Source organism: Hylobates moloch, unplaced genomic scaffold (genome assembly GCF_009828535.3).
Source record: "Hylobates moloch isolate HMO894 unplaced genomic scaffold, HMol_V3 SCAFFOLD_14, whole genome shotgun sequence".
Taxonomy (NCBI): domain Eukaryota; kingdom Metazoa; phylum Chordata; class Mammalia; order Primates; family Hylobatidae; genus Hylobates; species Hylobates moloch.
In genome coordinates this window covers 22,343,033-22,356,633 of record NW_026652289.1, presented here as the reverse complement: position 1 = coordinate 22,356,633, position 13,601 = coordinate 22,343,033, and the positions used below count along the sequence as shown (strand labels likewise).

Genomic DNA, 13,601 nt, shown 5'->3' with positions numbered 1-13,601 from the left:
AATATATACAGCATATCATTATAAACTGAATATTATAAAATGAATATTAAAAGTTAACACAATTCCTTTTTATTTTAAAGTCATAAGACATATACCTAGATAACACGTGCATCAAAAGAAATTCAAGATGAAATTTACAACTCTCAAAAGTAATGAAAACCATGATGGTTTATGATAAAACTATTGGTAAAAGCCAAATTTCACTCAGTTTATAAACTAAAGTGTCTTCATAATCAAACAGAAAAATTAAAGTAGTTTTATGTTCAAATTAAGATGTTAGAGAAAAAATTCCCAATTAGCTAAAATTAATTTAGAAAATTTAGATGAAGATTTAAAATAAAATTAATAGATTAGAGAAATGAAGGTTAAAATATATATGAATGCCGTATTTGCCATATTTTGAGCACCTGGTAATTGCTTCTGGTTCCTAATGAAACAAGAGAGTTCCCTGACCCCCTTGCGGGACTTGTGACAAAGGTGTGGCTCCTTTGCTTGTCTGTCATTCACTCAAATCCCTTACAGAACAGGGAGCATGCAGAGGGGCAGGTGCAGGAGCCAGGGAGCGTCCCCAGCAGAACTCCTCCCGACATTCAGACACTCTCCTCTTCTCTCCTTCTGTGATGTGCTGCTCTGCCACTCTGCACTCCGCTGCTCCTCTGTTTGTGGAGCTTGGGGTTTATATGGGCGTGGCGGGCCACAATGGTCTTGAAAACGGCAATATTTGAGCGTGAAAACAGGAATGTCTGTTCCCATTTAAGGTCACGGGTTTCCAAGCTTGATGGTGGGGTTTTTCCTGGGCACCACCCTTTTCTACCTAGTATTTTCCTGCATCCTGTCTGTATCACTATCATTTCCTTTTTGTTTCTCTCGTGTGTGTGTGTGTGTGTGTGTGTGTGTGTGTCTCCATGTTTATTCTTTCCTTTTGTCCTAATTTTTTCCTTTTTCTAATCATGCAAACTCCTAGAAAATTACTTAAAATTGTAATTTACGGATATGTCAAAATAAAAAAAAATTAACAATGTAGTTTAAGGATAAAAGTGTCAGTGATGAGAATGAAAGTTCTGTAAGCATAGAAATTATTTAAAATGAATGAAGAAATTCAAGTATAATATGTAATTAAGATTATTACCATCTCGCTGAAAGCGTTTGTAATATGTAATTATCAAAAAATTAAGAATAGTTACTGGGAAAAAATATAGAGCATTACAGAGAAAAAATACAAGATGCACGTACTTTAAATTTACACACTAGAAAAATGAAAAGAAGAAATTCTACAAAATCTAAAAAAGAAAAAAGTTTGTGCTTTTATTTATGGAAACAAAAGTAAATAAAGAACACTTTCATGTTGTATTAGTCTTCTCGTGTTTCATAACATTGTCTCAAAGCTGATGTCTTAAGACAATGCAGAGTTTTTCAAACTTCCATTTCCATTTCATGATCAAAAACAAGAGGTCCTCTTGGCAGTCCTCTAAATAGACTCTATTACAGCATGGTGAGCTTACTTCCCCAAAGGTAAAAAGGAAGAGTGTCTCTGGTACAAGAGGTAGCTCTGTGCATAGATACTGTAACCTAAGCACAGGAGCGACACTAATTTCCTTCACAGTATTCTGTTATTAGAAACAAGTCACAGACTCCTTCCACATTCAAGGGCAAGGATTTATACAGGACTTGAATATGGGGACAACTCTAAGGTCTATCCAATATACCTAGTAAATAAATACCCTTGGATTGGGTTAAACAATCCAATACTGTAAAATTTTCTGAGGATTGACAAAGAAATAGTATTTAAATAAGAGAAGAAAAATGTGTTCTGATATTATGTTAGTAGAATAGCATTAAACACAAAAGGCATAAAAAAGGGGGGAAATCACGAAGTGGGCTACACACTGTGAGACTGAACCGGTTGTTAGAAAAATAGAAGTTTATCAGAAATAAAATAGGGTTCATTTTAACTCATGAATTCGAATCTCCTTTTATATGTCACTTCCTAAATATTGTATCTTGTATCACTTGATCCCCTAGCTTTTCTATACTTTCTAGTTCTTCTTTTTGATATGCCCATTATACATATAATTAGTTGATTAATATTTGTATTCTAGCCTTAACTGCAGTTCCATGACAGGAGGTATTAAACAGTCACTATTATCAAGAAATATATCTAGTATGTAACAAAAGCTTAATAAATCTTTAGCAAATTAAAATTAAAACAGGCTGGGCTCAGTGGCTCACGCCTGTAATCTCAGCAGTTTGGGAGGCCAAGGAGGGCAGATCACAAGGTCGGGAGTTCAAGACCAGCCTGGCCAATATGATGAAACCCTGTCTCTACTAAAAATGCAAAAATTAGCCAGGCATGGTGGCAGGCGCCTGTAGTTCCAGCTACTTGGGAGGCTGAGGCAGAAGAATCACTTGAATCCGGGAGGAGGAGGTTGTAGTGGGCCGAGATTGTGCCACTGCACTCCAGCCTGGGTGACAGGGGGAGACTCAGTCTGGGGAAAAAAAAATTAAACAGATTACAGAATGAAATACAGTGAGAGGAAATAATTAGAATATCAAAAAATAAGCTATTGAGACTCTTCTTCTTAATAAACTTAGTACTAATGAAAATAAATATTATTGCTATAAGTAGAATTTCAGACATTTTTAGTTTAATAAATATAAGAAAACAAAAGAATTTGAATTAATATATTTCAGGAAAGTTTGATTAAAGCTATTATATTAAAGTTAGGCTGGAAATTTCAGATGTTCAAACATGTATGTTTTCTTTAATCAAGGCTTTCTAGCTGCGTCTACTCTATTTATTCAATATATACTTGCACATTCTTAAGATATCTTCAATTAAGCTTATAAAAATACGAATTTACATTTGCAGCATGGTTTACTTTTCAGGATTGATCTTTAAAATGTGTACAAATTTAATATCTGATAAATATTGCAATATTTTCTAACACTGCCAAAATATAATTGATATCATGAAACATCCATTTAAATTACTCAAATATGTCAACAGGCAAAAATACATTTAGTAACCGCTGGTTATACGTCAGTATGTAAAACCATGCTTTAAATAGACCATTTTGTTCTTTAAAAAAATTATCTGTAGTTTTCTCTGTGGAAACTATAATATTAGAGAAGATTTCTCATAGAAGGAAAAAGAGGAGGAAGTAAAAAGGAAGAAGGAAGGAAGAAATTAAGGAAAACAAAAGGGAAAAAGGAAAAAAGAGATAACAAAAGGAAGAAAAAACACAAGTATCCTACACAAGTATACAGCTCATTGTACTCTAGTGAGATGAGTGAATTATAGATACAATAACGTAATAATAATTTTTGGTGTTTATTTGAAAAGCAAATGCTGCCTTTCTCTATATCAGCTTATGCTGGATATCTTATTATCCTAATCAAAAGTCAGTATAATAGAAGAGTAGAAAGGAGTACTGAAATGGGACTGAGATAAAAATTATTTAAATGTAAATAAATAATAATTAGGGTGTAGTGAATGAAGAATGAGGTGAATGAAGAAAGGAGCATTAAAAAGAATAAAATATGGGCCAGGTGCTCACGCCTGTAATCCCAGCACTTTGGGAGGCTGAGGCGGGAGGATCACAAAGTCAGGAGATCGAGGCCATCCTGGCTAACACGGTGAAACCCCATCTCTATTAAAAATACAAAAAAATTAGCCGGGCACGGTGGTGGGTGCCTGTAGTCCCAGCTACTCGGGAGGCTGAGGCAGGAGAATGGTGTGAACCCTGGAGGCGGAGCTTGCAGTGAACCAAGATGGCACCACTGCCTTCCAGCCTGGGTGACAGAGCGAGACTCCGTCTCAAAAATAAATAAATAAATAAATAAATAAAGAATAAAGAATAAAATATGATGAATATAACTTGAAATACAACTTGAATTCTCAAATAGCGTTAATATAGCAAAAAAGTCAAAATACAATAGAATGCATAATAGTTTCAAATTATGACTAAGTTGATTGAAGACAGTGAAAGAAATGTGGAGAGTAGTAAGAGAAATTAAAATAAGAGAAATAAAGAATGAAGGAAATGAAAGCACAGATCATGAAGGAAGAAATGAAAAGGGAAGTAAAATACAGCAATGACAATAAAAACACTAATGAAGAAAATATGGGTTTATCATAATGGAAAAAAACATTAGAAAGAACAATCTGAAAAATATTGATGCCTCTGTAAGGAAGCATGAAATGGGGAGTTGGAATATTGTAAAGGTCTTTTTCTCTCCTTCTTGTTACCTAGGCTGAGTGTTGCAGAGTCCTAACTGAAGGAAGTTGGCTTCCCCAAGACAGTGAGACATCTTGGAAAGGGTGACTCTGACCGGCAGTGACCATATATCAGTTCCATATGACAGAATGTCTCCTTCCAATGGATGTTGATCACCTTGTCACCTGTTGCCTAAATGACCTTGTCTATTGTCATTATTTTGATGTATCCAGAGGGGCAACAAATCACTCTCCTAGATGCACGATCATTCTCCTGGTAAATGAATTAGGCTTACCAAAGAAACGTACAAAATCCCATCTGAGAATGGTCAGTTTTCCAAGCTGAACTACATCATGAAGTAAACCTCAAGATCAAAAAAGTGATTGAAATTCCTTTTTTTTTTGAGACGGAGTCTCCCTCTGTTGCCCAGGCTGGAGTGCTGAGGCGCGATCTCAGCTAATTGCAAGCTCTGCCTCCTGGATTCACGCCATTCTCCTGTCTCAGCCTCCCAACTCAGCTGATATTACCACAGGTCTTGATATAACTCAGCCTTTGGAGGCATCACTCGGGATGGTAACAGACATGGCTAACCTTGGAGATACTTCTCATTTTAAAATCGCTTGCCAGCTTTTGGAATGGAACTTAGACCATCAGCTCACCTGACACTCGGGTCTTCAGACAGGCTAGAACTATACATTGTTTCTCTAGCTTGTCAACTGCAGATCCTGGGACTTCTCAGCCTCTACAATCATATGAGCCAATGCTTTATCACAAATAAATGCATGTGTGTGTTTGTGTGTGTGTGTGTATATATATATATATATATCCTACTAGTTATATTTCTTTGGAGAACCCTAATATATGCTAATATATCATGGATGCCAAAAGACTTCATTCAAGTCATGTTATGTTCAAATATAAATAAAAAATCTTTAAATATACCTTTACCTTTGATATCTTGGGAAGTTCCTCAGATCAGAAGACGTTTTCTTGAAAGTCAAAGTAAATTACACATCTTGCAAATGCTAGATCATGGTTGACGCGTCAGTCTGGATAATACAGAAACTTGCTTGTCTGTTATTACCAAAAATAAATAAATAAATAAAAACCTCAGCATCTTCTGTCAGGTTATAAATGTCACCTTGTGATAACATTGCCTGTTCCTTTGCAGGAGCCCTTCTGCATTTGTACATTGTTTCACACACAATACGAAATGTCATAGGCCTGATTGGATTATTAGCTCATATAAAATATAGTAATATTTTATACTATATATAGTTAATATATTAATAACTAGCACTTCTTTTGTATGTTTCTTTTTTCTTTGTCCCATTAATGTGCTGAAGTGATTAAAAATATTATTATGATGTGTCATCAACTTTATAAGTATTACTCATAAGCCTAGGCGTCAAATTATCCTTTTCTGTATGACAATTTCCATGTAAAAATCCCAAATATAATTGTAGGACAGATTTCATTAAACAATGCAAGAAATATTCAGAATAATTCAATAGTCACATATCATAACAACGCAGAAACTTTACCATACATTTTACCTCTGACTTAAGTAATTCACATTGATAACAACACCAAATGTCAATGGAACAGCTGAACTGGAACACAGAAAATGCTTCCTTTTGTGTAAAAATGCCCTTTTCTCTTGCACCATTTTAATCCATTCAGTTCATTAAGTTAGTCAGCAGCCTATAAAAAGAGGTTGGGGTAAGTTATTCCAGAAGGAGGGAGTAACATCAGTTCCCTGCAATCCCACGTTCAGTGATTACCAATGGTCATTACTATCAAATGTAGAACTGACTCAATCAAGTAAACATGGTCATATTGAATACTGATATACAGGGCTGGAAAACCAGGAATGAAATTGCTAATGGGATTTCTCAGTCGCTGTCATTGTGCACTAATGTAGAAATCAATAATTGATTTATTTTATCATCTTACCTTATAAACCTCAGTGTTACTTCACAGAATTCTGGTTAGATAAATCTTATTCTAGACTTAAGTAACATATCTAAAATTTGAGTAAAATTTTAAATATTCTTTCTAATTTTCATTTGACATATAGAACATAAATTTTAACAATTTCTCAAAATCCTTAATAAGAAAATTTTGACACATCATATAAGTTATAATAAATTATGTAATTACTTCTAATATCTCATTCATTCAAATGAAAAGTTTACCCTAAATGTGGTCAATAGGATCATGGTTCTGTGATTATGTGTTTCTGTAAAGGAAAAAAAAAGTTTTTCTAATTCCGTATTTTGAAGAATTGTTCATAGATGCCACAATATAATATTTGAAATTTGATTTGAAATAATCACTGGGGCATTGAAGTGATATAAAGCACAATTTCAATAAATTGATACTTTCTGAAGGGGATAAAGAGGTTCACATATAATTTATCTATTTTATAGATATTTTGCCACCACCTTTCATAATGAAAGCAAAAACAAACAAAACAAAAATGATGTGGTTAGTTTACCACCCAGTAAAGAAACATTAATTCTCAGCAAATGTCTCAAACTACAAAATATTGACATTAAATAATAAAATAGTATACATCTATTTTTCCATTTTATTAGTGGCAAATTTTTGTTAAAAATCTTAAAGCGATGTAAGCAAGTGCATAAATATATATGTCCTCCATGTAGCAATTTGCCACTAAAATGTATCTTCTTAGTAGATTATATGTTCGAAATTAAAATACTCTTTTCATTTCACCTTTTTAACCCTGTTTTGAAAATGAGTTATGTAAAGGTAACTGGAATGGCTAAACTATGTCCCCAGCATTTATATGTTGAAGTCCTCACCTCTAGTATATTAGACTGTGACTGTATTTGAAGATACTGCCTTTAAAGAGGTAATTATGTTATAGTAGGGTCATTAGGGTGGGCTCTAATATAATAAGTCTGGTTTCCATACGAGAGGAGGAGATCAGGACACAGACAGAGAAACCTCAGAAGTGCACACACAGATTATCTGATTACACAATGAAGTCTGCCCTCTGCAAGCCAAGGAGAGAGGTCTCAGGTGAAACCAAATCTGTCACCATCTTGATCTTACGCTTCCCGCCTCCAGAACAATGAGAAAATCAATTTATGTTGTTTAAGCCACACAACCTGGGGTATTTTATTATGACATTTAGAGAAAACAAACACAGTAACTTTTCCAAATTTTTTTTCTCCTTCACATAATCACCTTTTCTATTAATATGTGTAGTTGTCTGCTAGGACTGCCATAACAAAATACCTGAGACTAGGTGATGTAAATAACAGAAATTGATTTTTTTACAGGTCTTGAGGCTGGAAGTCAAAGTTAAGGTATTGGCAGGTTTATTTTCTCCTGAGGTCTCTGCTTGACTTGCAGAAAGTGTCTGCCAGATGTGTCCTCAGAGGGTCTTTTGTTTGTGTGCGCATCTCTGGTGTCTCTTTCTCTTCCTATAAAAACACTAGTAATATTGAATTAGGGTCTCACCCATAGGACCTCATTTAAGTTTAGTTACCTTGTTAAAGGCCATATATCTAAATATAGTCACTTTAGCTTAGGGCTTCAACTTATGAATTTGGGAGTCAGCACAATTGAATACACAAAATATGCATATGCAGTGGGCACTTTATATGTTTATTTGATTATAAACATATATCTTTGTATTCAGGAAATGAGAGATGGTCAAAAATTTGCATAAAAATGCCTGATTATTACTATTCATCCAAAATCTTTTTACTGTATTATGAATAATCATTCTGTAGATAGACTTCATTCTACTGTCATTTCAAAATGCAGTGCCAGCTTTTTTAACTCTCCTCAACATAATATCTGCCTTTTATAAGATTCAAAACCATTAATATCATGTCTTTACTATATGATGGATTATTTTGTAGCCCCTCTTTCTGACAGTACTCCCCCACTCACTATAAACATTTTTGTTTTTTAACTGTAGAAAAAAATCAAGCATGAATTTTATTGAAAAGTGACTCCCATTTGAGTCTCACGAGCTGTGAAATATAGTTTGGATACAAGGACGAAGATAAATAGTTTTCATTTTTAGCCTACAGAAAATAATTTGTTCTGCTCTTGGAACTAGTAAATCTAAAAAACACCCTGACATAAATTCTCTCTTCTTTTAATAACAATGAGCATTTAAATGGATGGGTGAATTCCTTTGGACTCCTTGTGATTTATCAGAACAAATCTTATTAAAAATGTAATGGTTCAGACAATATTTAATATTATTCATTTAGCATTAAACACTGTATCTAGGATAGGCTTTTAAAATGAAAACAAAATGTAAAAATCGTTCATAAATAATTGCTGAATCTTGAATATTTATTCTCTCAATTATTATTATGTATATTTCTTTGTTCTTTAATTTTAAACTGAGAGAATATGTTTAATTACTCTGTGGAAAGGTAGGCCTATAAAGTTTTAGTGTTGAACCCTTCTTATTATACCCTATAATTGACGTTTAGTTTAAAATTGATGTGAAAATAAGATGTTGCCATGACAGGTGTGTATTAAAGGTGAAATGACTGGTATCCTTGCATTATTAACATTAACTACACTGATCTAATCATATTACTAATTCTTACACATATTTTTACTCATTTATATAAAATCAAGGAAGCTAAGTGGTCTCTGATACTAATAAATGCCCTGAGAATCCAAAGACCTTAATATGTTTAAGGCAGGCTTGAGAAGATAAGGGAGAGCCTTGGATAAACACACAATGAGGAGTAGTGTCTAAAACCTCTACATCTATTCTGTCCAAAAAGATTTACATATGCACTGAGATAAAGAACTAGAAAAATAAAATTCACTTCTTAAAAGATAATAACAAGGAGATGTCTCTGTTTCTCCATGGTTTAAAGTGTTGGAAAAAACTCTTTCCAAAATCACACAAGTACAATGAGCTCCTCAGGGAGTGCTGTGGCCACTAGTTACATCACTGTATACTCCCCTAATAAAATATGCATATTTAATTCTTTACCATTAAAAACTTTAATCTACAATTTAAACTCTGTCCAAATAAATTTCTATTTCCATATGCTTTCACCACTAAATTCTGCTCAAATTTGAAAAAGCAATAAACATTACAGAAACTTCTCCCAAAAACTGGGAAAAAGAAAGCTCTTCCCAACTTATTATTTTATAAGGCCTTAATACCAAAATTTAATAAGGAACAGAAAGTAAAGTGATAATCCGATTTTTTCAATGAACGTAAAAGCAAAATCCTAAACAAAAATTTTTAGAAAATCAACTCCTACGACATATAAAACCAATAGAGAAACCAAACCAAAGTATATTATATTGACCAGGATTTATGTAGGACTGCATTGGTAGATAAACTTTCAACCACATTATCAAAACATAAAGGTAAAAAAAAAATAGCATGATCTTGATAGATGCAGAAAAAAAATCTAAAATCTAAAATAAAAAATGTAGCATCTGTCCATTAATATAAATCTTCTCAAACAAGAAAAGAGCAGGGATACTCTGTCCCAACAAAGGCTATTTACAGACAGAGACACAAACAATGTGAGGAGTAAATAAAACACATTAATACAAAATATTGAATGCTTATCATTTGGGATCATAGATTAAACAAAGATGACTGCTATAACACTTTTATTTATTATGGTACTGAAACTCAAAACGATTGTGTTATATCAAGAAAATATAAGGTTAAGTAGTATTATATAGGGAGGAAATACTCGAATTTTGATAGAAAAGAATAAACTTAATTATTTTTCAAAATAATTCGATTACCTGCATAGAACACAAAAGGTTTTCTGAAAAACAGCAATACAAATAAACACGATATCTAAACTCAATTTGGTTAGTTTAGGCCTGAAAAAAGAACCTCAATTACATTTTTGTATCTGTCAGTAATATTAAAAAATATAATTAAAATATATTAAACATGTAAACAACAACAAGGATATCTAGATATCAATATAACAATGATCTAAAATTTACCCAGAGAAAATTTTAATTCTCAATGAAGATTATTAGAAAAGATCTAATTATGTAAAGATAATTTGCTTATGGGTGTGAAAGACCCATTACTGTAAAGGTATCAATTCTCTGTTAATTAATAAATTGAATGCAATTTAAAAATTTTTACATGGTGTTTACTTATAAAGAACATTGACAAGCTGAACCTGAATGTTACAGAAAAGCGAAATAATAATGCTACCAAGACACCCCTGAGGAAGAGTAAGCAGGGTGGCCTGTCATTCTAGTTATCAATCTATTATAAAAACTACAGTGATTAAAATATTATGTCATGAACATCATCATTTTTAAAAAGATCTATGATAGTTATTAGTGAGCCCAGAAATTCAATATTACTTAGTTTATGTAAGAAGTAGAGCGTGTTTCAAAAGCCTAATTCTAACATTGGCATAATAAATTCATATTCCAATGTAGCACTAAGGAGTTGATGCCACCTTTCAGCTGCTAGAACAATGTCAGAGGATGCCTGCTAAAATTCAAGTTTTAAATAAGGTCAAATGTCTCATCACATGCTATAAAAATGTCAAGATTTTAATTGAAGGTCACTCATTATAGCAAGAATCTGTAATATCTCATGTTAAATAAAATGAGAAAATCAACAGATACTAAAACTAAGATGACAGAAATATTTAAATGATCACAAAAGAAATTTAACACAGCTATTATTAACTGTTTCAACAAGCAATTACAAATACATTTGAAACAAATGGAAAGAAAAAGAAAGTATAGCACAGAAATAGACACATGAAAAAACAGAAGATTAAAAATGTGGAAACTTTAAAACTGAAAAATTCAATAGACAAAATAAAAATATATGAAAGTGTATTTGTATACTGAATATTGCAATATTAAAGAAAATCTAAATAAATAGCACCTCAAAGTTTATATATTGGAAGAATTATGTTGAAGATGTAAATTCTCCCCAAATTGAGAGAAATGTTCATTGCAATTCCTTTGAAAATCCCCCTAAGACTTTTCTAGACAAGCAATTATAAAAGTTGTATTGTAAAAGTTGTATAGAAATAAGAGGAAATAAAAATAGTTAAAGCAATATTTTAGATAATAAAATGGGTAGACTAACTCTAGTCAATACGAAAACTTAACTATATGGCTACTGTACTCATGACGGTACCGTTTTAAGAGGTAGAGATACAACAAAGATAAACAAAACAGAATGGAGTACCCAGAAATAACTTCCAAACAAGGATAGCCAACTGACTTTTCACAAAAGTACAAAGCAATTCCTGGAGTAAGCATGGTACTTTTAACAAATGGTGCTGAAGTCATTGGCTGTTCATAAGGGAAACAAAAAAACCACACCCTACATTAATATTAAATAAAAATCAATCATAAATGTGCATATTAAACATGCCTTGGTTCAAGGGATGGAAAGTCACCAGTAAGGATGGCAATGCAAGTGGAACCACGTTGCTTGAGGCTCTGGACTGCATCCTACCACAGACTCGTCCAACTGACAAGCCTTAATGGTATTGGTACTTTTCCTGTTGCCCAAGTGGAGACTGATGTTCTCAAACCTGGTATGGTGGTCACCTTTGCTCCTGTCAATGTTACAACTGAAGTAAAATCTGTAGAAATGCACCATGAAGCTTTGAGTGAAGCTCTTCCTAGGGACAATGTGGGCCTCAATGTCAAGAAAGTGTCTGTCAAGGATGCTCGTCCTGGCAACGTTGCTGGTGACAGCAAAAACGACCCACCAATGGAAGCAGCTGGCTTCACTGCTCAGGTGATTCTCCCGAATCATCCAGGCCAGTTCAGCACTGGCTCTCCCCCTGTACTGGATTGCCACACAGCTCACATTGCATGCAAGTTTGCTGAGCTGAAGGAAAAGATTGATATCTGTTCTGGTAAAAAGCTGGAAGATGGCCCTAAATTCTTGAAGTCTGGTGATGCTGCCATCGTTGATACGGTTCCTGGTGAGCACATGTGTGTTGAGAGCTTCTCAGACTATCCACCTCTGGGTCACTTTGCTGCTCGTGATATGAGACAGACAGTTGCCGTGGGTGTCATTAAAGCATTGGACAAGAAGGCTGCTGGAGCTGGCAAGGTCACCAAGTCTGCACAGAAAGCTCGGAAAGATAAATGAATATTATCCCTAATACCTGCCACCCCGGTCTTAATCAGTGGTGGAAGAACAGCCTCAGAACCATTAGTTTCAATTGGCCATTTAAGTTTAGTAGTAAAAGACTGGTTAATGATAACAATGCATCGTGAAACCTTCAGAAGGAAAGGAGAAGGTTTTGTGGACCACTTTGGTTTTCTTTTTTGGGTGTGGCAGGTTGAAATTATTAGTTTTTAAAATCAGTACTTTTTAATGGAAACAACTTGACCAAAAATTTGTCACAGAATTTTGAGACTCATTAAAAAAGTTTAATGAGAAAAAATTTACTATTAGACTTTTAGGATATAACATAGGGAAAAACCTTTACAACCTACAGTTTTTAAAAAAAGTTTTTATATGTAACACCAGGAACAAGATCAGTTAATAAAAAAAGATAAATTGACTTCATCAAAATTAAAATATTTTTGTGCGTGCATTATTCTGTAAAGAGAATGAAAAGACGAGCTACAGACGGAGAAAGCATTATAAAAGCACGTATCTGAAAAAGGACTTATATCTGGAATATGTAAAAAACTCTCAAAATGCAACAATAAAAAATCCAATTATAAAATGTCCAAAGATACATAGAGGCAGTTCACTGAAAACAACATTCTTATGATAAATAAGCACATCAAAAGATATCCAGCGTCACTAGCCGTTAGGGAAATGTGAATTAAGACTACAAAGTGATATGACTACACACCTATTAGAACAGTAAAAATTTTAAAAAATTGAAGTGACAATACCAAATGTTGGTAAGGATACAAAGAAACTGAATCTCTCATATACCGTTGGTAGAAATGTAAAATGGAACAGCTGCTTTTAGAAGTAGCTTAAAAAGTGGTTTGGAAATTTTGTAAAAAAACTAAACATATGCTTATCATATGATCCAGCAATTGCACTCCTAGCCATTTAAGCCAGGGAGCTGAAAATGTGTGTCTATGCAAGTATCTCTACACAAATATTTATAGCACCTTTATTTATAACAGCCCCAAACTGGAAACAACCAAAGTGCTCCCTTATGGACAAGTGGTTAAATAAACTTGGTACATCCAGATAATAGAGTATGATTTAGCAACAAACAGTAACCGACTGCTGATGCAATCAACAGCCTGAATGAATCTTGAGGCCATCATGCCGACTGAAAACAGCTAATCTTAAAAAGGTCACATAGTATGTAAAACTTTTCACATAACAATAAAAAGTGGCCAAATTATAGAAAAGAAAAAACA

The 13,601-nt window shown here is 33.5% G+C and overlaps 1 pseudogene; it reads left to right on the top strand.

Moving 5' to 3' along the window:
- Positions 1–12,354, top strand: part of LOC116481534 (elongation factor 1-alpha 1-like) — a 49,057-nt pseudogene extending 36,703 nt beyond the window's left edge.
- Positions 12,355–13,601: the final 1,247 nt, after the last annotated feature.